This window comes from Heterocephalus glaber, unplaced genomic scaffold, assembly GCF_053883595.1.
Source record: "Heterocephalus glaber isolate CG9 unplaced genomic scaffold, H.glaber_assembly_v1.0 deba00000943, whole genome shotgun sequence".
Lineage (NCBI taxonomy): Eukaryota > Metazoa > Chordata > Mammalia > Rodentia > Bathyergidae > Heterocephalus > Heterocephalus glaber.
Window position 1 is genome coordinate 2,996,525 of NW_028258175.1, and position 21,224 is coordinate 3,017,748.

General features: G+C 51.4%; 1 protein-coding gene across 28 annotated transcripts in view; it reads left to right on the plus strand.

Moving 5' to 3' along the window:
* Hrct1 (histidine rich carboxyl terminus 1) overlaps positions 1 to 21,224 on the plus strand; it is a 255,785-nt gene that overhangs the window by 3,338 nt on the left and 231,223 nt on the right. For 13 of the 28 annotated variants that reach the window (XR_015450373.1, XR_015450381.1, XR_015450372.1 and 10 more), the window contains exon 2: positions 1 to 13,774. The gene's annotated coding sequence lies outside the window, so the exon portion shown is untranslated. The other 15 variants (XR_015450374.1, XR_015450375.1, XR_015450378.1 and 12 more) reach the window with 9 other exon arrangements.

The window sequence follows — 21,224 nt, forward strand, 5'->3', positions numbered from 1 at the left end:
GTTTGCAGGAAGGACTAAGCAGCTGAGCGCCCCAAGTCACATGGCCTTGTCCTGCTGTCCCAGAATCGATGTTTCCAGCCTCCCAGACGCCTGGTGGTGATGACAGTCATCCTTCCTGCTCTGTCTAAGATTCCTGGAAGGCAGTGTGGAATCGCTTAAAATAACAGGTTCTCGGATGCCTCCTATGGAGGTTTTGATTCACTGGTTCTGGGCAGGCCCAGGATTCTGCATTTTCACTAACTTTACAGAAAACTCAGAGGTGGGTGGCAGCCACACTTAGGAAACCCAGCCCTGGGGCATGAAGACTGGAAAGTTGGCACTAGGGGACCTGAGGTCAGGCCTGGAGCCCCTCATCCGGGGCTGAGTGCTATCTCCTGCTGCAGCAAGGCCTTCTCTTTAATGCCGCTCTGGTTCGTACCCAGAACCACCACCCGGGCCACAGCCCACGCTAAGCTCCCAGTGAAGACAGGCTCAACCATTAGCTCCCTGACATGTGATGTGCTTCTGCCTGCCCTTCACTGAGCCCCTGAAGACATTCTCCTAATCCCGTGGAGGCTATGGATCTTGTCTGGTCTCTGTCCTCTGCACCCCTCCCCGTGATAGGACCTGTTGCTCTGTACTCATTCATTCAAACCATCCTGAAATTCAACAGTTCAGAGCAATGAAGGTACAGATCACCCAGGTGGTCAGGCTTGGCTGGTCTTGGTGGGGCTTGCTCATGAGACTGGCCTCGTTCCCGTGTCTGGTGGTCAGCTAGTTGTCTGCTAGGGCACTGGGATGACTGGAGTACAACTCAGTTGTCATCCAGCATGCTAGCCCGGTCTTATTCATGTGACAGAGTCAGAATTTCAGGGAGGGAACAGGAGCTGCCAGCTTAACTCCCAAGTGACACAATTCACTTCAATTGGCTAAATCAAGTTCATGAGCCATGTTAGCTTTCCAGAAAGAAACCTGACATTGGCTTATGGTTTCAGAGGTTTCAGTTGATGACTGTCTTAGTTACTTTTCTCATTGCTGAGACAAAAATACCTGACATCCAAAGTTAAAGGAGGAAAGGTTTATTTAGCTCACAGTTTTTAGAGGTTTCAGTCCATAATTGGCAGGCTCCAAGGGAGAGTGGCATGGCAGAGGGCTGTCACAGAGAAGAAACTGTTCATGGTAGGCAGAAGGTAGCAAAGCAAGCAAGCAAGGGACAAGACAAGCCTCTTTCTGTCCGTTATATCGAATCCAGGCGACCAGGATTAGGATGGTGCAAACTAATCAGTGGACTGATTTAGTAATCACCCACCCTTACTCCTAGCACCTTAATCCTAGCATTGCGCCATGAACCAATCACATACTCTAGATCCAGCCACCTCTGACACAGCCACACCTGTGACTGCATGGGGCTTTGGGGGGACACCTAGACACAGCTGTAATGATGATCAACTGGCCTTGTTGCTTTTGGGCCTGTGGAGAGGCAGTGTGTCATGAGAGAGAGTGAGAGGGGGGAAGAGGAAGGACCAGGTCCCATATCCCTCTGCACGGGACCTCTGGCCTTTGCTGGAATTTCCAGGAGATCAATGTCTGTTGGTTCCCATTTGCTCACCCTACCTGCAGGGGCTTAGATGACACTCATCAGAACCTCTTCATTAAGGCGGATCAGTCAGGGATTACATTAAAAGATCTGGATTTTTTATTTGATTTTAAAGTCCAGTAGCTTGTCTTTGCCTGTGCTGTTTCCCCAGATACCAGTTAGGGGTATAAATCTAGTGAAAAGGGGCTCCTCAGACCTCTGTGTTCGAGGGGTGCTCTTCACAGCAGCACGTGGGAAGTGGCTCAGGAGAGGCCCCCAACCTTCATCAAGAGGGATGGGATGGAGCATTGCTCAAACCCAGCCCCGGAGCCCGGTGCGTGCTGACTAGTGAGGAATTGGGTCTTGGCACAGAGGTTGCATGTTGGAAATTGCTGAAATATTCATGTGCTTGGCTGTGTCTCTTCCAATTAGATGTAATAAATGTGGATTTGGTGGCCATATGTTTTGTTTTGATGTAATGGGTTTAACCTTTATAGAGTGTGAGCTTGTGTGTGCGCGCACGTGTGTGTAGTTTCTCAGTTCTCTAAGGCTGGCCCGACTTGAGGTAAGCTGCTATTTTAAGATGCACCGTGATTACCTTATTATTAGAGGCTCCTCTTGGGATTGAAAGAACAGGCAGTGTTAGCTTATTAGCTTTATAGCTGGAATTCTACTGCTGTCATTTATTTCTCCCCTCCACCCCCGCCATCCCTTCCCATCCCTTCTCTTCCTTTCTTGAGTGAGTAAATTGATCTCTCTTAAGTCCCAGTTTCCTCACCTGGAAACTAGGGATGACAATACCTATTTGATAAGAAGTTCCCTGAGAAGCAAAAAAGATGGCAAATGTGATTCATGCAGCACCAACTATGGCACATGACGAGTGTTCAGTAAATGATAGTTATTACATGATCAGATGTGTGTCTTCCAGCAGACTACTAGCCCTTTCAGAGGCAGTGTTTCCATGTGGAAAACATGGAAACAGCATTCCTGGAAACACCAGGTCGCTGTGATATCTGAAGGAGAGTGTTCCAGTTCAAACATGAAGTGTCCCCCAAGACTCAAGTATTGAGGGCTTGATCACTCAGCTCAGCGGTGCTCAGAGGTGGGGCTAGAGAGGTGACTGGATCATGCAGACACTGATTAATCCATGGACTGTCTGATGATGAGTTCATAGCTGAGAGGACAATCAGGAGATGGGGCTGGAGGGTCACTGGGTCTTTGATTGGTGTATCCTGTCCGCAGCCCCTTCCTCTTTCTGGTTCTCTTGCTCTTTTTCTGCTTCCTGGCTGCCATGAGGTGAGCAGCTTTGCTCCACTGTGCCCTTCTCCATGATGTTCCTGCCTTGGAGCCAACAGACTGTGAACTGAAACCTCTGGAACCATGAGCCAAAATAAGTCTCTCCTCTTTGAAGCTGTGTATGTCAGGTGTCTTATCCCAGCCATGCAAAGCTGACCAATACAGAAATAATTAGATGTTTTTATTATGTGCTCAGTGAATGAACAATGAATGATGAATTCTGAAACTTATCATGTATCATTTAGAGTAAAATCCCTACAGTTACAAACTACCCAGAACTTCTGTGGCCCAATGTATTAAGTTGATTTTGCCTCCCATTGCACTGGGACACATACAGACAGGAGGCTCTGCTCCATCTAGGGGTTCAGGGACCCACAGTTTTTTCATCTGAGGCTCCACCGCCTCCTGTAGGGGCCTTAAAGTCCTCTTTCTCCAGCACACAGATGGGGAAGGACCGTGGCAGAGCTTAGGAGGAGGTCTCATGGGCCAGGACTAGCAACGTCACTTCTGTCCTATTCCGTTGGCCTCTCAAAACATTCCTGACCCCAGGGAAAGCAGGGAGATGCGGTCTAGCTGTGTGCCCAGCACTGTGCTCTGGATCAAGGTTTCCAGGAACCACAAAATGGGCAAGAACTGCTTCTGAGGCTGAAAATAATAATGAACAAATCTAATCAGATGTCATAAGCAGGTGTAAGAGGCAGGTAGGGTTGGAGGAAGAGACAGGGAGAAGAAAGTGCCCAACAGAGAGGGAGCCTTGCCTCTCTTGGAGGTCTGGAGCCCCGAATGTCACATCCACAAAGGGGGGCTGCCTGTCTTCCTTCCCTCTGCCCTTGTCCCTTTGCTCCTGTGGAATCCATTAGTGAGCTCCGCCATTGTCTTTCTGATTTCATTAAAATGCCACCAAGACACATTCTCTGCAGCATGCCACTTCAGTCCTAAGTGGGGCATTTTTTGCTAGATGAATCGATGTTTTAAATGACAGCATCTGTTTGCTTGTACACATTTATTTATAATTCTTCCCTTGGCAATTAGCAAGGGGAAATTGGTGAGCGGGTAACCAGCTGTCGGAATTAGCAGGCCAGGAGGCAGCGATGTAATCTGTGAAGGAGCAGACGCCCTGGGCAGAAGCCCTGAAGACGGAACAGGGCCCTGAGGTACCCAGCCCCGGGGAGGACGTGTAAATCTCAAGTTACTGGCCCCCGAGAAATGGCAAACGAGCAGGGTGCTCCCAAGAACCCGGGAGAGCCAGTGGCTGCGTCTGCTCCCCAGAATTCAAGGAGACTGATGGTTCTGGGGGGTCGCTGGCAGGAGTGAGATGGCCCCAGGCAAGGTCCTTACTGAACATGGCCCCTGCAACCCCCCAGCCTCCTCCTGTCCTCACTGAGGTTCCAGCCCTGCTGCTCCTGGAACATGTGAAGGCCTCTGAGCCTGCGATGTCCCCTGCATGGCGCTCTTCCCCCCAGTCTCCTGTCTGTGTTTTTAATTTTATGTATTTTTTGAGATTGTCTCACTATGTAGCCCAGGCTGGCCTTGAACTATATAGCTCATGGCGATCCTCTTGCCTCAGCCTCTCAAGTGCTAGGATAACACGCGTGTACCACCACACATGGATTTGTGCTGCTAACTTCTTCACCTCTTTCAAATCCAAGTTCAAATGCCACTTCTCGGAATCTCCTATTTAACACTGTGACTCCCCGCCTCAAACGCTCAATTCTCATCTTCTCTTCCTTGGTCTCCATTTCCCCCTAACACTTGCAGTCTTTCCAATCCAACATAGACTATTGTTACTACACTGACCTTCTGCCTCTTCCATCGAAGCCTCATCTGGAGGAACCTCATCTGTCTTGTTCACTGCTGAACCGTTCTGGGCACACAGTAGGTGCTCAGTAAATATTTGCTGAATCAGTGCATGTTTTCACCTATGGGAACACCTTGTCCTCTTTGGTCCTCAGCTCTGAAACTTGAGGGATACATAGAGCCTGGGTCACTGAGGGCGGCTCCCTGGGGACACCAACCTCATGTTCCTGATCACTGTAGCTCCCCAGGACCTATGCCACTGCCTGGCACAAAGTAGGTATGCAGTGAATATTTGGTTGGATAAAGAGATGACTGAAGGACCCAGGTTGACACTCAACAGTGGGTGGCTCCTTATCCCTCACATTTCACGGGAAGTCACCTCTCCAGAGAGAGCTTCCCTGTCCACTCCATCCAAGGTGGGGATCCGGTTTCCCTCCACACCCACTGCAGAGAGATGGGATGGGAGCAGTGGCCTGAGTCCCCTTCAGTACCTCTGCGTTAGTGCCCCAAAGCTGCACCATAACTCATCTTTTGTGCTTCCTCCTTTCTCCACTCCCCTCTTCCTTCTCAGCCCAGCAGCAGCTGCTGCCTCTGGGGGAGGATGAGCAGAACAGGTGGGTGGGAGAGGCGGCCCGCACAGGTTTCCGGGTTGGCTTCTCTTGTAGGGGAACTGAGATGACGTAGGGGATTCACGGCACCATGGAGGATCTCAGCGAACAGGAAGGAGGGTGACTCTCCCCCGCAGGCTGGGGGACCCTTCCCTGGCTGGGAAGAGAGAGGGGGTGTTGGGCCTGTGCGGTGGGCCCTGCTCTCCTTCCTGGTGTCTCTGGGGACTGTAAGACCCTGGAGAAGTGGCCTCCTCTGGGCCTCTGTGCTCATCCCCCTTTCAGCTGAATCCTGCCCGTGGATTTGCTTGCTTTGTCCCACACGGCATTTTACTTTTTAGAAATATTTGTTGTCAACAAAAGATCAGATATTTAAATTTCTCTTGGAAATTCAGATCCAGATGCAGTTTCCCTGGAAAAAGAGATCCAGTAGGCCCCGGATTGCTTGATGGTCCCCTGGCTGCCTGGTGCAAAGTCACTGTTTCCGCCTGGTCTGCCGCTCTTGCTGGTGGCTCGCGTCACTGTGCCTTGGTTAGCCTGGCCTTGGGCACTGGAACCAGGCTCCGGAACTTGGTGCCAGAGGCAGCTCTGGCCGAGGTCCTGGGAGCCCATGTGTTCTGGAACCCACAGAGAGCTTTGACTTTGGAAGGGACCACATGGTCAGGAAAGGTGGGCTCTTGGTGGTGACCCACATGTACAGAGGACCCACAGCAGGCCCAAACCCATGGCAGCCTGGCACTGTGCCACCCCAGAACAGAGGCCTACCCTACCGCGGCATGGAAAAGTCAGAAAAGGCTGAAGTTTACTCCTAGGCCAGCACAGCACAAAGGAGGGTGAATGCCAGTGAGTTACAGGAAATATATACTTTTTGCAGTGCTGTGGATCAAACTCATATCCTTGCACATGCTAGGCAAATGGTTTACCATTGAGCTACACCCCAGCCCACAGGAAATGTTTAAGAAGTGATTTCTTTCTTCAGAAATTCAAGTTATTGGGCAAGATGCAGGTTGCTGCTTTACAGTAGTCATTCTCCAGGGTCCAGAGCATCCTCCTTGGGGACAAAAACAAATAAAGACACCCTTTCTGGAGGTTTATCACATAACAAGCACAGTGTCGACACCTTTGTAGGAGCCCATGTAGTCTCCAACCTGCCTGTGCTGCAGCCCTGCCCAGGACTGTTGCATGCGGAGTGCTAGCCCAGCCCCAGTGGTTCTGATTCAGCAGGTTTGGATCAAGTCTAAGAATCTGGGTTTCTCACACGTTCCTGGGGAAGGTGGATACTTCTGATCCTGGACACCCTTTGAGAAACATTCATTTGTAGAATCATCTTAAGTAGTTTTCCCAATCTTATCATGCAGGGGGGTAGGAGAGGAAGGGGACGGGGGAAAGATGGAGAGACTGGGAAGGTAGGGGAAAGAGGAAGAGGAGAGGAGCAGGAGGAGCAGGATGCTGAAGACAAAGCTCTTAACTTGCTCAGAGTCTGACAGTCCTGAGGGGCAGGGCTGGGGCTTGGATTTGCTTCCTGAGCCCCCAACTGCTGCCCACTCCATTCGCTTTTCTGTGAAGCGAACCAGCCAAAGTGCATCCCTGACCTTGCCGGGGTGAGAGATCTGAGTGAAAGGGGGTGTGGGAGAAAATAAGGTCACAGTTTACATTTTTCCCCATTCTGTTCTAAGTGCTTTGCATGCATTCTGTCATTCAGCCCTCTCTAGATGTGCTGAATCCTCAACAGCCTGGTTTTACTGGTGAGGAACCCGCACCCTCTTCCATCCTATCAGTAGGCTTCCAGTGGGCAGGGTCAGGAGTGATGACATCACTTCTGCTCTCTTCCACTGGCCAGAACCCAGTCACATGATCACACCTAACTGCAAAGGATGCTGGGAGATGTATCCAGTGGAAACTGGAAAAGGAATATACAGGTCAAAAGCAGCCTCCCTGCGGGCTGTTCAGAAGCCTTAATGCCTTTAAACCTCAGAGGGAGATATGAATGTAATTGCTGAGCTGCTGAACTGGCATTGGGTCCCAGGCTTCCTGGCTCCCAAGGGTAATGCTTCCCAGCCTCCTATGGAAAGGCCCATGGCTAAACAAGGACAGGGAGGCCATTATTGTCCATTGGGCTCCTGTACTCCAGGACCTTAGAGATAACTGTGGGCATAGACTGATCCTGGAGCTCCAAGAAGGGGCTTTAAGGCCTTTGCTGCCACTTAGTTGTGTGACCCTGGGCAAGTCATTTCTCTCTGAGCTTTGGTTTATTCTGAGAGCAAGATATGAGACCTTTCTTGCCAGAAGGGTAAAGTAAGTGACCATGGCCCGGGCCCCAGCAGGCCATTGATATGTGGAAGTGCAACCTAAATTAATATCTAAGTCTGAGCATTTTACCCATGACTGCATATTTCAATGGTCTGGAGCTTTAAAAAAATGGCCAGCATCAGATCTCTATTCTAAGAGAGTCTGATCCAGTCACGTGAAGTGAGGTCAGAGAACAGGTCTTTTATAAAAGCCTCCTGGGCCCTTGTAATGAGCAGCCATGCCTTGTGATCCATCAATCTATGACACTGACTTTCAACCAGAATGGATCAATTAATAGCTCCTTACTTAAGGACTGAAGGGCTCCAGGGTCTCTAGCGTGGGAAAGGGTTTTAGGATTTGGCTGGGGCCGATTCCTTCCTGGATCATCTTTTGTCCCTCCCATTTCAATCATCAAAATCTGAGTGAGATAGAAGAGATAACTTCCCTATCCACTGTGCCCTTCCTCGGTCAAGTGTACAGTCAGTCTGTGGCAGGAGAGGCTGGATGCATTTCAGTTGCGTCTCAAGGAAAATGCCTGGGTAATGAAGGCCAGCTCCTCATCAGCCTGCCCGGTCCTGCACTTTTATCTCTGCCATCTGCTTTGCCCAGAGTGGCAGATGCCAAAGCTTACAAATAGCTCGGCCTGTACTTTCATGTTGAGGAAGGAAGCACCATAATTTCTGGACAATTACTAGGTGGAACAACTTTCTGCCAGCTGAGGTGACATGCTGCAGTTGGCATTTGAACAGGTCGCTTTGGAGGAATAGCAAGAGACAGCAACTGCCACCTTGGGGCTATTACTTTTAGAGACAGAAAAAAGCTACAAGCTTATGCTTTGCTGATTCAAGTGGTGTTTCCCTTGAGCCGAGTGGGAGGCTGGGCCTGCTGCAGCAGGGTGGGCAGGGGGATGTTTATTTATTTAGCAGAGCATTTACTAAGTATCAGACACAATTCTAAGTGTTCTACAAATTTTAACTTGGTTAAATCCCTCCCACAACTCTATAAGGTCGGTGCTGTTCTTACCATCAGTTTACAGGCGGGGAAACTGAGACATAAAGGAGCCTGTGTTGCCCAAGACCCCACACTTGAGTGGGGCAGAGCTGGGATTCAGATCCAGCTGGTCTGCCTTCAGGGTCCTGATTGGTGCCTGGGATACCAGTAGCTCCCATTCTTGCAAGATCCAGGGTGAGAGCGTAGTGGAGGTTCATATACTGGAGTCCAGTATTTAGTAGTCACAAGTCAAGCTAACAACGCTGTTGAATGAAACATACCTTGTCCTCCTGGCCTGGGAAATAGCTTTCGCGACCTGGAAGGCCAGTTGGAATCAGGACTTCTCTGGCCCCCGGGGGTTTGGTTCCAGAATGTGCTGGTCAGGGCAAAGCTGGGCAGTGTCCTCTAAGGGGCAGCGCCCCCTTACCTCAGTCTGGGAGCTGTATCAGGTGAGGGAGGAACCAGGACGGCTGCTAGATTTTTGGTTTGACCCAAACTCACAGTCCTTTGCGAAGCCTTTTTGGTGAGGGGGTCATGCTCCCTGGCCCCAGGACTGAGTTCCTGGCCTCTTCATCTTGTCCCTCAAGACTGTGCCTGTGGGGTTTGATGAAGACAGACCTTGGCCACTGACTCTGGGCCTTCACCACTCCTTCGGCCCCTTTGAGCCTCAGTGTGCTCAGCTGTGGATGGGGATGACGGGTACCTTCTACCCACGTTCCTACCCCTTGAGAGAGAGAATGCAGCTGGAGTGCGCATTGTAGGGGTAGCTGGGCATCTGCCAAAGCCCTTCCCTTTCCTTCTGGTACCTGGCCCTTGTTCCTCAGTGTCGCTCCCGGCTGCTGTTAGATGTGGCCTTGTGACTGCCCTGCCAGGGGAACTGCAGGCAGGTCATGTCATGACTTCTAAGCCCGACCACTTAAAACCTCTGCCATGCGCTGCTTCTCCCCCCTCTCCTGTCCGCTGGCTGGATGTGAGGATCAGCAGCCAGAGTTGGCAAACTATGTCCCATGAGCTGGGTCCTGCCTGTCACCTCTATCTGTACCTAAAGTTTTATTAAAACAGCCACACCATTTGTTTATAAATTGTCTTTGCTGCACTTGCATTGTAAGGGCTGTGTGACCCACCTCGCCAAAAATATTTACCATCTGGCCCTTTGTAGAAAAGTTTGCCCTGGAGAATGGCAGAGCACAGATAGGGGAGCCAGGCTCCCGTGTGAGTGTGCGGAAGGCTGCGTGGCTGTGGGAGTCTCCATGTTGACCCCTCACAAGCAAGAACAGGATCTCAGAGGCTCAACTTCTGGTGTGTTTGTCATAGCAATTAATATTACTTCCCCTAACTAGTCCAAGCCTGGCACATGGTAAGCATGCAAACGATAGCTTCCTCCTTTTCACACTCTGTATATTATTGCTGTAGTAGTCAGCTTTCTATTCCTGTGAGAAATACCCAAGATCATCAACTTATAAAGCACAAAGGTTTATTTCGGTGTGGTTTTGGAGCCCTGGGCCTGTGGTGAGGCAGCAGATCATGGCCGGAGCTCATGGCAGAGGAAGTCCTCGCCTCATGGCAGCCAGGAAGCAAACAGAGCTAAGGGGCTGCATTCCCATCCTGCCCCTTGAGGGCACATGCGCAGTGGTCTGAGACCGCCCCCTTTTTGACGCTCTACCACCTCCCGAGAGCGTGGAGCTGAGGAGCAAGCCTCTTAATCCTGGGCACCCCGAGGACGGACCAGATCCGGCCCGAGCAGCTGCATTTGTGTTGCCTCTGGGGGACGAGCGCCACTGCTCTGCTGTCACACGGCCCGCCGGAAGTGTAACAAAGCCCCAGTAATAAATTAGAGAGACAAAGTGTAACGAAAGGATGCACTATTTGTAAAGAGGAAAAGGAGGGAGAAAGAGAAGAAAGATAGCAACCCTGATAAGAAAGAATCAGGGTAGGGGCCCCGGGAAGATGGAGGACCCGGGGGCCCTTTGTTCTCAGCTGTTCTTAAAGGGGCGCGATGACCCAACCTCCCATAACCTTGGCTTCCGGGCCGCTGCCAAACGCCATTCCTCCCCGTGGTCTGTTTACTTGTCCCCTGGCTCCCTCTTCAGGCCTTATCTTTGGGATGGGCGGCAGGTGGCAAGGTGCCTTACCATGGTGAGCTTAGAGTTAGCAAGGAGCGTCTGGCTGCTTATTGTGGCCGGTATGACCCTAGAGTGAGTGACACAGGGACTGGAGTGAGCACGCACGGCCTCGCTCCCCTGTATCTTATTGGAGGTGGGGCGGCTTATCATCTGCTCCTGCTGTCAGCTCTTCCTGGTCTCTTGGTGCAAGTCCCGAGGGCATTTGTGCTTCTCGACTGCTTTTTCCCTTTTTCTCTTTCTACCCCGTCTTTGGCTTGCTTCCCGGAGGAATCTCTATAGTAAAGTTTGTATTTAACTCCCTCTAGTCAGGCTTAGCTAGGAGACCTGAGGAGGCCCCTGTTTTATTTCCTCGTCTACAGACCTCAGCCCTACATTTGGATCGGCTCAGAGCAATGAGCTGGGCTTGCCTTAGCTTCCTCTCACGTCCAAGCCGCGGCACCGTCTGTTCCTTCTGCCAAGAGCAATCTTTCCCCTTTCTTCACCTCGAGGTCCGTTTTTGCCCCCCCCTGGCCTGCAGGGTGTGCTCTGCAGACAGAGGGCGCTGGGGAGCACCAGGAGCTGGAAGGGGAGCCCGGCTGCCCAGTCCTGGAGGGAGGCCTTTGTTGCAGCTGCCTGCTCTTTGTCTGGCAGCAGTGGAGAATAGTGAGGATGATCAGCGTTATTGTGCCTTGAGGGCACTGAGAACTGGGCATAAGCCACAGACATCCTATGCTGCTCTGCTTCCTTTTTTCCACTGACGTTAGATGCCCAAGGTGCAAACGTGCTTAAGAAAGGGGGGACTCACGCTCACCCTTGTCCCCCATCACTTATTAGTGGCTCTCCCGAATGCCATAGTCATCCACATTCTCTGCCCAGGTGTTCTGAGCACAGTGGCATCTTGTAAAACGAACGAACTCACCCGGCACCCAGCACCCTGCAGGACCTTGCCCTGCTGCCTACCGTGTCCCCTGTGGGATCCAGCCTGCAGCTCCCTGGTGGCATCCCGCGGTCACAGGAGAACCTGCCCTCTCACCTTGCTGTCGTGACCTTTCCATGCCTGACTTTGACCCCCTTGACCTTGGGCTTTGGTGCTTCTCAGTGCGACACGGCAATGTTCTGTGGTTGCTGTTGTCTGCTAGGTGGTTTGGGGGCCTCGACTGAAGGTCGCTTGGCTAAAAGCAAGAGATAGGAAAATCTGCTTCCCGTGGCCAAGATCACCTGAGGCTTTTGGGAGGCGGCAGTCTTCTGGGGACTGGAAGGGGATTCTGAGGAAGAGGATCTGTCTTGCCCTGGCCCCAGACAGGGAGGGGTGGCCAGGCCTGGGTCCAGCTGTGCTCCAAAGGCTGGGGACGGGTTTCAGTCCATTCTAGGAGGCTGTGACCTCCATGCTTTGTTGTGCTCCGATCGACTCTGTCACCTCCTAGCTGTGTGAATGTGGACACCTGGGTAGGCATTTTGTGCCTCAGTTTCCCCATCTATAAGACAGAGATGCTCATATCATCTGCTCCTGCTTTTTCTGAAGGTTTCATGAGGTCATCCGCCTAAAACCAACCCAGAGTATTTGCTCTGCTCACAGTCTTGGTAATCAGGACAGTATTAACACGGACACGAATGCTACTAATTCTGAGAGTATCAGCAGCCTCAGGGGCTGAGGATTCCATTCTCGTGAGACCTAGAGGAGTGGACAGCTGCTATGCCCACTGCTTCTGTGGCTCTCAAATTCAGGCAGCTGCTTTCTTCAAAGGGCTTAAGAGAGGCAGCAGGAAGGCTTGGGTCCAAATCCTGCTGCTTCCTTGTTGTGTGACCTTGGACAGCCCCTTAACCTGTGCCTTGTGAGTTGTAAAATGGGGTCAATCATAGTGACTAAGTACTTGGCACAAGGTTAGCATGCAAGAAGTGTTTTCTTTTGTCATTACTAATTTATCAGTCAATTAAACATGCGCATTGGGATGGATCCAGTGGACTCTCAGTGGGTTCAGACTTGTTGGGCTGTGCCGGGAGCAGCAAGAAGCCTGGCAGGAGCAGTGCCAGACACAGGAGGCATCCAGGGTACAGGATTACGGGAGTCCTCACTCTCAGGAGCAGCCCTACAGTCTCAGGGACCTGGGAGTGTGGGCCCCTGAAAGTTTTCTTCCTGGCGGCTCCTTTGTCTCCCCCTAGTCCCCTCACCCCCGTGAGGGGCCAGGCCTGTCCACCCAGGGGTCACATGCAGACTGCTGAGCTTCACCCTAAGACCCAGAAGCAGCTACCAACAGGAGTGAAAACCAACCCTTAACCCTAAGCCCCCTCCTCAGCCCTCCGCTTTCCACCCTTGGAGCCCCATGAGACCAGGCCCTCAGAGATGGGGTGGGGGAGGCACCCACAGCTGGACCCAGGACTGGCCACCCTCCCTGTCTGGGGCCAGGGAAGACAGATCCTCTTCCTCAGAATCTCCTTCCACTCCCTGGTGGGCTGGGGCTGGGCCTGTCATTGACAGCCAGGAGCCCTGACTGGCATAGAGGCGTCTCGTGGAGATCTAGGGCAGAAGTGCCCCTTAGTCTTAAAGCTGTGAGTGGAAGTGCGTCAGCATGCTCCTTCTCTGCCTCCCTCCACCCAGTCCCCACACGTGCGTTCCGATTTTCTGAGACTCAGCTCCCAAGGTGACAAGTTCCAGCCGTCACAGAAATAGGCCCTGCCTCTTGGCCCAGCACAAGTTTGTGTGAAAAATGAAACTGGTGAGCCTATTTGTTCGTGCCAGGTCCAATCACTGCCCAGGAAGGAGAGTGACATGGTACACGTAGCCCTGCCTGGTCCCCTCCCTGGGGCAGTTGCCGGGGAAGGAGAGGGGACTGTGAACTGGGCTGATGTCCCAGGAGTCTAGCTGGGCCAAAGACATTTTCTCCTTGAAGCCACAGAGGCCACTCAGAGCCCTGCCCTGTGGGACCCCAGCTTAGTCCAGGGTTAGAAGTGTAAGTGGAGACAGAGCTATCTCCCCAAATCCTGGGCCACACTGTGCCCGAGTAGCTCTGATACAAGACCACCGTAGCACAGGAATTTAAAGAACCCTGTTTTCCTCTTGTGTCCCCTCCCCACCACAGATCGACCCCCGGGTCTGAGACGGTGGAGGCCCTGGCCAGGTAGCAGCTGTTCCCAGGACTGAGGTGCGTTTGTGAGTAGATGGGAATATCCTGACTCACCCCTTCTGATGGGAATGTAGGACTCTTGGGGCCAGAAGTTCTTGTAAAAGTAACTTTGAGTCACTCTGCTAATCAGGGCCAGAGGCCTGGGGAAGTCCAGCACCTGCATATGCCACGTGGCAGACAGGGGTGGGAGGTGCCCCCCCGCCCTGCCCTGGCACCAGGACCCCAGCAGCTGGCCATGTTCCTTTATCCTCAGTAGAGCACTGGGTGCTACATATATACAGAAGCTGGTTTTGCAGAGGCAAAGGGAAATGTAACACATAAGAGAGGAACCCCTTGCTTTATAAATGAAGGGGCTTAGCCTGTAGAAGCTCGGAACACATCCCACGGGGATGTCTTGCTCTGTCCACATGCAAAGGCTGTGTGTATGCCAGCAGGGGATAAGCAGTTTTTCCTTCCCATCCAGTCCTGGAACCTGGGAACTTAATCTGGGAGTGAGAGGTGGCTGGGGATGGTTCCTCAGAGCAGTGCTCAAAGCCTTACCTTCTGGTCCAGTCTCCCCCTGCCCCTCCCTTCTCTGGGTCTCCAGGGACACCAGATGCTTGGTCCTGCCCCTGACGTTTTAATTGCTCTGATCCCTCTGCCTTTCCCTACATGCTTGTCTATATGCGATATTCACTCATTCCTCTAGACCCCTCTTCGGGCTTCCTCTCTGTGACCACCCAGCACCCACTTCCCCTCTCTGAGACCACAAGGGGGGTCGGTGTCAGCTGGGCACTCAGCCAATGCCTTCCCTAGCTCCCTCGAAGGGAGGGCAGTCATGTGACATAGGCACGACCAATGAGCTGTGAGCATGGCTCTCCTCTCCCAATGCTGGCCACGTAGGTGTGGTTCGTGCAAGAGTCTCCCCAAGGAAGTGGCTGCTTCCTGGAGGGGGACAGTTGTGGTTAGGGCCTGGGATTCTCAAACACTTGCTTCTTCCCCCAGCAGATGGGGAAGTTGTCAAGCTTAGGAATTAGACAGGCTGGGTTCAAATTTGGCTTCTGTACAACCTACTAAGTGACTTCAGACTGAGCCTCAGCATCCTCATTTTGAGATGGGACCAGTGCTGGCAGCGATTCCTCAGGTTATTGATTCCGTCGGATCAGCCTGTGAACTCCGTGAGGGCAGAGGTGTTCACCTCACTGCGACCTGGCCCCCAGCGGTAGGGCACACAGTAGATGCTTTGTGGATCTGTATGGTGTGAAGGAGTGTACAGGTTTTAAGAGAGTGATTGGTCCAAGAAATCTCAGCCAAAGGGCTGGTGTGTAGTTCAGTGGTCGAGCATTTGCCTAGCATATTCGAAGCCCGGGCTTCCATCCCCAGCACTACAAACAAAACAAAACAAAACAACAAAACACAAACAAACTTGCCTAAAAAAGGAGAGAAACACACAGCCAAGCAGAACCCAGGCTTAGGTTCCTGTGGGAAAAGTGGGGAGAGGGGAAGACAGGGTTAGCCTCCTCTGTCTCCCCATTGAGCAGATCAGCTTTTATCAAATTTGTGCCAGGGATTCACTCCTGAAGCTACGCATTATTCAAGACTAAATTTCCCAGAGGGATAAATGTAAAGCAAGATCTGTATTATTTCAAAATTGGAGTACACGGCAAGTCTTTATTAATATTTTCCAATTGCCTGATTTCCAAGTTGCATAATGCAAGTTTGCATAAAATGAGATATACCGTTTTGGGGTTCTGGACAAGGCTGGGGGGACAGAGAGGTTTCTAACCTTGAAAGATTCACATCCTAGTACTGGCCTCCCAGTGGGGGCTACAATCAAAGGTGAGGCTGAGCATAATCATTTGATATTAACAGTAGTTAAAGTACCAACGCTGAGGAATGATTCTCTTTAACAAAAATACTGCTGATTCAGAGTAATTCTAGGGAGCAACATGAATTATTGAAAAATTAATTGGTGTCTTTTTTCCTTTTTTTCTCACTGCTTTAGGCTTATTGGAAAGGGATGAAAGGCATCTTTTCTCCCATTTCCAGAGAACCTGGCTCCAAATGCAGAGATTTTCCAGCCCCAGTGTGCATAAGAATGAGCCAAGGAGCTGAAAATACCAACACCTGAGTCGAGTCCTGCCCCCAGACTCTAGGTGGATGCAGAATTCTGCATTTTTAACAGGAACTTTAGGAGGCTCTGATGTGGGTGGTAAGCACCTTGGGTGTTTGGGGTGCACTCTTTTGCAAAGGGCGCTTGCAGTGGCAGATGCTGGGGACACTTCCCATGTGAGGGCGCCTGTGCTCAGAGCTGGTTGTTGAACATACATGCTGTACTGTCCATTGTGTGGATTCACAGACAGCCTCCATGTGGTGCTTTAACTCTGTGATGGTGTTAGAGTGGTGTGCATTCGTAGGCTCACAATATCTAGTACCGTTTTCTCAAGATGCTTGGCAGGTGCAGCGAGCTGTAGCTCTCAGTCAGCCGTGCACTGTGTTGCTAAGCCAGGGTGTTCTGCAGGTTAAGTGTATTAGATGCACCTGCTACTTAGGATATTCCCAGGTTACTCTAGGTTGTTTCGGAGGCCACCCCATAGTAAACGAAGAAGCATTTGTACTAGGGTTTAGCCACTCTCCTATACACGGATACCTGGGTTGGCTCAAATATTCTGGTTTTTAATAAATCGTGCTTCTGTGTCTAACTGTCCTGAAAGGGAAAGGAAGAGGCTGTTGTGACAGCCACCAGGATGGAAATTGCACATTAGGACCACCCTACCCTTAGTCTCTGTGAGGGTTTCCATCCAGATGTCCCTGAAAAGCCTCATGTGCTCATAGGCGGGGCTTTGGGGAGGTGGCTGGATCATGGGCGTGTGACAAGTGCATTGGTTCACTGATTGGTTTATCATAGTTCTAGCTGTGGAAGATGGAAAGGCCCACCCTGGGTTTGGGTGGCGCCGACCAATGGACTTGTAGCCTGGATGGAATAAAAAGGGAAAGGAAGGCCTGCTGTTCGTTGCTTCCTGCTTGCCATGCCATGAACTGTGTCTTCTCTACCATGCCTCACTGCCTAAGGAGCAGTCCACTGTGGACTGGCACCTCTGCAAACTGAGAGCTAAAATAAGCCTTTCTTCCTTTAACTTGTTGGTGTGCTGTATTTTGTCCCAGCAACGAGAAAGTAACCAAGACATACTCTAAGTGGGGTCCCTTGGCTAGCTGGGTTAGCAGCACCCAGGAGCATCTTAAAGATGTAGATCCTCAGGTCCCTTTTCAGAACCACTGCTTTAGAGCTGCGTTTTGAAGACATCTCCAAGTGCTTCCCATGCTCTAATGAGTTTGAGCAATGCTTCCCTCCATAATTTTTCCTATACCACAGTCCAAGGTGGAGCTGGATGCAGGGAGTCTCATCCATCCTGAGTCTCAAAGGAGGAATATGTGCGAGACTCTTGGCTTTGGGTCGTTTAACCCAGGTGAGGAAAGGCAGCCTCTGGGGACACTAATGGAAAAAGAGAGTGTGTGTTCCCATGCTCAAGCAGAAGTAGAGCCACCACGAGGCTTTTCCAGGGAGAAACTTGCCAAGGAGCAGGAGGAGATCCCAGCTTACCTCTTACCACACCAGCCCTGGAAAGTCCAGGACTTCCAGGGGTGAGAATTGAGAGAGATGGGGACAGGATTTGTCGGATAGGGATGGGATGCTGATGGAGGTGAAGGTTGGAACTCTTTGTGTGTCTCAGTCATGACCCGGTGCTGTGACTCAGTATGGAGGTGGAGAGTGGAGGGGAAGGGAAGCAATGGCACCCCCTGGTGGCCACCCTGGTGAGTGAGGGAAGGATGCCCAGGCCAGGGTATGACAAGGGAAATAAGAATAGAGAATCATGGTTGCAAATGGGCTACAGATCTGGAGAGAGAAACACACACACGCACGCACGCACGCACGCACGCACGGATGCAAGCACGCATGCTCAGGTACTATATGTGATCCGTTCTTGAGCCAAGGCGGCCCAAAGGTGGGTCCCAGAGCAAGAGCAAATTCTGTTTGCTGACTTCCCCTAGCCCCCCGCAAGGGGTCCCCTTCCTGCACTTCTTTCCACACAGCTGAAGAAGGGCAGCATCTCACTGTGGCCTGGATGTTGCAGGCTGGGCAGGCAGCCAGGAAGAACTCACCTTCACAGTCTGGGGACTTCACAACTTTGGGCTCTGGGGATTCTGGAACCAGGTTCTCTGGCAGTAAGGCTGCATTCTCAACCAGGGGAGAAGATGGAGGAAGGACCCAGGTTCTCCCAAAGAGTGTCTGGATCCTGGGGCGTCCACCCCTCTGAGGGAATGTTTGTTGAGTCCTTATTGTGTGCCAACAACTGGCCTTACTTTATCTCTTGATTTAATCCTCACAATAGCCCTCTGCTGTGCGGTAAGCATTCAGTAAATACCAGCTGAATTCATGGATGAGCTCTTTGAATTGGGTCTTCTTATAAAGTTCCCACTGATCTGTTAGGGCTCCATCCCAAGATCCTAGTGGACACCTAAGACCATGGAATCAAGCTCTGTATATGTTTTCCCTACCTGCCCTGCAGGGTTGCCACATAGTGCCAGAGCTAATCTGTCCTTTTATGCCCTAGTGTCTCCTTTGCATCCCTCTCTTGTGCTTTGTGGCTATTATTAAGTACAATAAAGGTTATTAAGCACATGCACTATGATACCACAACCGTCGATCTGATACCTGAGCTAAGTGACTAACATGTGCGTAGCAAATATAGCGTGGATACACTGGGCAGAGGATGATTCATGTCCCGAGTGGCAACAGCATGGATTGGAATTAGATTTTATCATGGACCTAGAATAGTGTGTGACTTCAGACTTATGTACTGTTTATTTCTGTAATTTTCTCTTTAACGTTTTCAGGCCACAGTTGACCACAGGTAACTGAAACCATGGCAAGTGAACCACGGACAGAGTGACTGTCATATTCCTGTGCTTTCGCATCCCTCTGCCTCCCTGTTCACTGTGCCCTGGGTACACCAGTCTCCTTGCTATTCCTGGACCACTCCAGCTGAACTCCCTGCTCAGGGCCTTTGCACATTCCCTTTGCCTAGACATTCTTTATCCAGATCGCCTGTGGCTGGTTCCCTGCCTTCTTTCAGGTCTTCATTCCAGTCTCTTCTTCTCAGTGAGTCTGTCCCTGAATGCCTTATTTAAAATCCTTATTCCCTACTTTATTTTCTCCCAGCACTTATTTTCTCCCTTTCTGTAGCCATCACCTCCTGATCTTGTCCATTCTCCAATACTAGGATAGATGCCTGTTCCTGCAGACAGGATTCCCATTGGCTGGCTTACTGCTGTACCCTGGGCACTTGGGCAGGCCTTGACTCACACAGCTGTTTGGCAAATATGTAGCAAATAAAGGAAAGAAGGAAGAAACTAAGGCTCAGAGCCGAGCTCAGAGACTTGGGCCAATCACTTGCCCAGAGTCATATGGCAAATAAATGGCCAGAGTGGGCTGAGTCCGAAGTCCGGGCTGACTCCAAGGTCTGTGGGGTAGAGGGACCTGGGGACCTTTTAGGTGGGTCCCACAACACGCTGCCTTTGACTGGAGGGCTTCATAGCTGACTTTTGCAACCCATCTGAGCAAGTGCAAAGAAGCCCCTGCCATTCCGTTCCTGCCGGGGAGTTGGCTCCAGGTAGCTCCTGGCAGCGGAAGATTCATTGGGAGAGGCCTGCCTGGTCCATCAGCTTTCTTCTCATTTGGTTTCAGGGGACAGGAGCTCTTTTCTGAGCCTGTTTGTGGGGACGCCTTCAAAGACAAGTCCCTGCTTAGCAACCTCATCTCACGCAGAACCTCAGGAGAGAGCTCTGGGCTTTGTCTGCACCAGGGCAGTTGTGTGGTTAATTGTGCCAGTGTGTCCATTAACTGCCATCACTGGGGAGTGAATTAACTTCTGCTTTTCTGGCTGTATTTTAAAGAGATTTTTAAATGCTTTTTTTAGGGGGGGGAGCCTATGCACTCTTCAGAAATTAAATTTAGACTGTGATTTTATTACCCTTTTTATTTAATTTATCCTAACAGTTGCATTCAAGCTGTGAACCAGCTGTTGACTTTGAAGAAACATTGTTCAATTTGAAGGGAACATTTAAAAACTTAATGTAACGGCTCTAAGTAATCACTACAGCAATTACACTCCCCAGCATCCGGCATCAGGAGGGACACGGTATGGATTTGGAACAATGCTCCTATGGGCAGAGGGACAGTGTGGACAGGAGGCGGAGGCTGTAAAGCTGGGGCAAAGGGGTGGGCTGCCCGCACACCTTGCTTCTCCCTCCAGCCTTGCTGGGGTTGGGCCACGCGGAGGAGAGTTTGCCAGAGGCCCAGGTTAAGCTGAGCACCCGGACCTGCCTGCTTCTTTGGGGTCACTTCACTTCATCAGAAGACTTTGCTGTTCTCTCTTCCCCTTGCCACAAAGAGGGCAGGAGAAGAGGTTCGAGGTGAGATGGAATTCAGGGGCTCAACTTGGATTCTTCCCTTTCTGCCTCTGCATCCCTTCATCCACTCATGTATGCCATCACACTGGTAGGTTGTAAGGAATAGGCCCAAATGCTCTCTATGCCTCTGTGCAGACTCTTGACAACACATCCGTCTGCTAAGAAGTGAAGTCTAGATTCCCAAATATCACATTTCAGCTTGGTTATGTGGTAGCCATGGGCACGTGGGGTGTTAGCAGACGCCACGTAGGCGGAGGCCAGAAAGTCCCTGCCTCTGCAGCTGGTCCTCGAGCTGCTGTCAGGCCTCAGTGTGAGGAAGCCCGAGTTAGCCTGCTGGAGGATGAGTGTGCACCTGGCCCAGCAGACATCCTGTGGAACCAACCTGCTCACCTGTTCATAAGCCACCCGAGAGCGTCTGTTCCCAGTGAACCTATGAGTCGTGAGCCAAGTACAGTGATGTGCTTTTCAGCCGGTGTGTTTTGGGGGGCTCACTGTGCAGTAAAAGTAAACAGTCAGCAAGTATTAGCCGGGTACCTGACATATGCCAGGCATTGCCCTTGGCTCTGGGGAGGTCAAGCCTGGGGGTGGGCATGAGGTCCGGGCCCTGTCTGTCAGGATTCCATCTCCCCGACCCAGCTTCCTGCTGGCTGGTCTGCTTCGGCCTAAGGGAGGCCACTCTTTCTTTCCTGCTTGCCTTGTAGCCCTGCGCGGTCTCAGGCCCCAGGTGCAGCTCCCCGCCTCTCCTTAGTATCACAGGCAGTGGGCCTGCTGGAGAGGAGTAAAGATTAAGGGCAGTAGACTAACAGGGAGTTCAAGTCCTACCTTTGCTGTCTACCGCCACTTACTGTCAGAGGCATGAGTAGCCGCTAGGGGTTGAAAAGTGTGCGCCCCTCCACCCGATTCACGTGGGAAGCCCCAGACCCCAGGGTGACAGTGTTTAAGGTAACTGGAGAGCTCATAAGAAGACGCCCAGGTGAGATGGTCCTTCCCCTCCGCCCTGTGCAGCCACAGGAAGAAG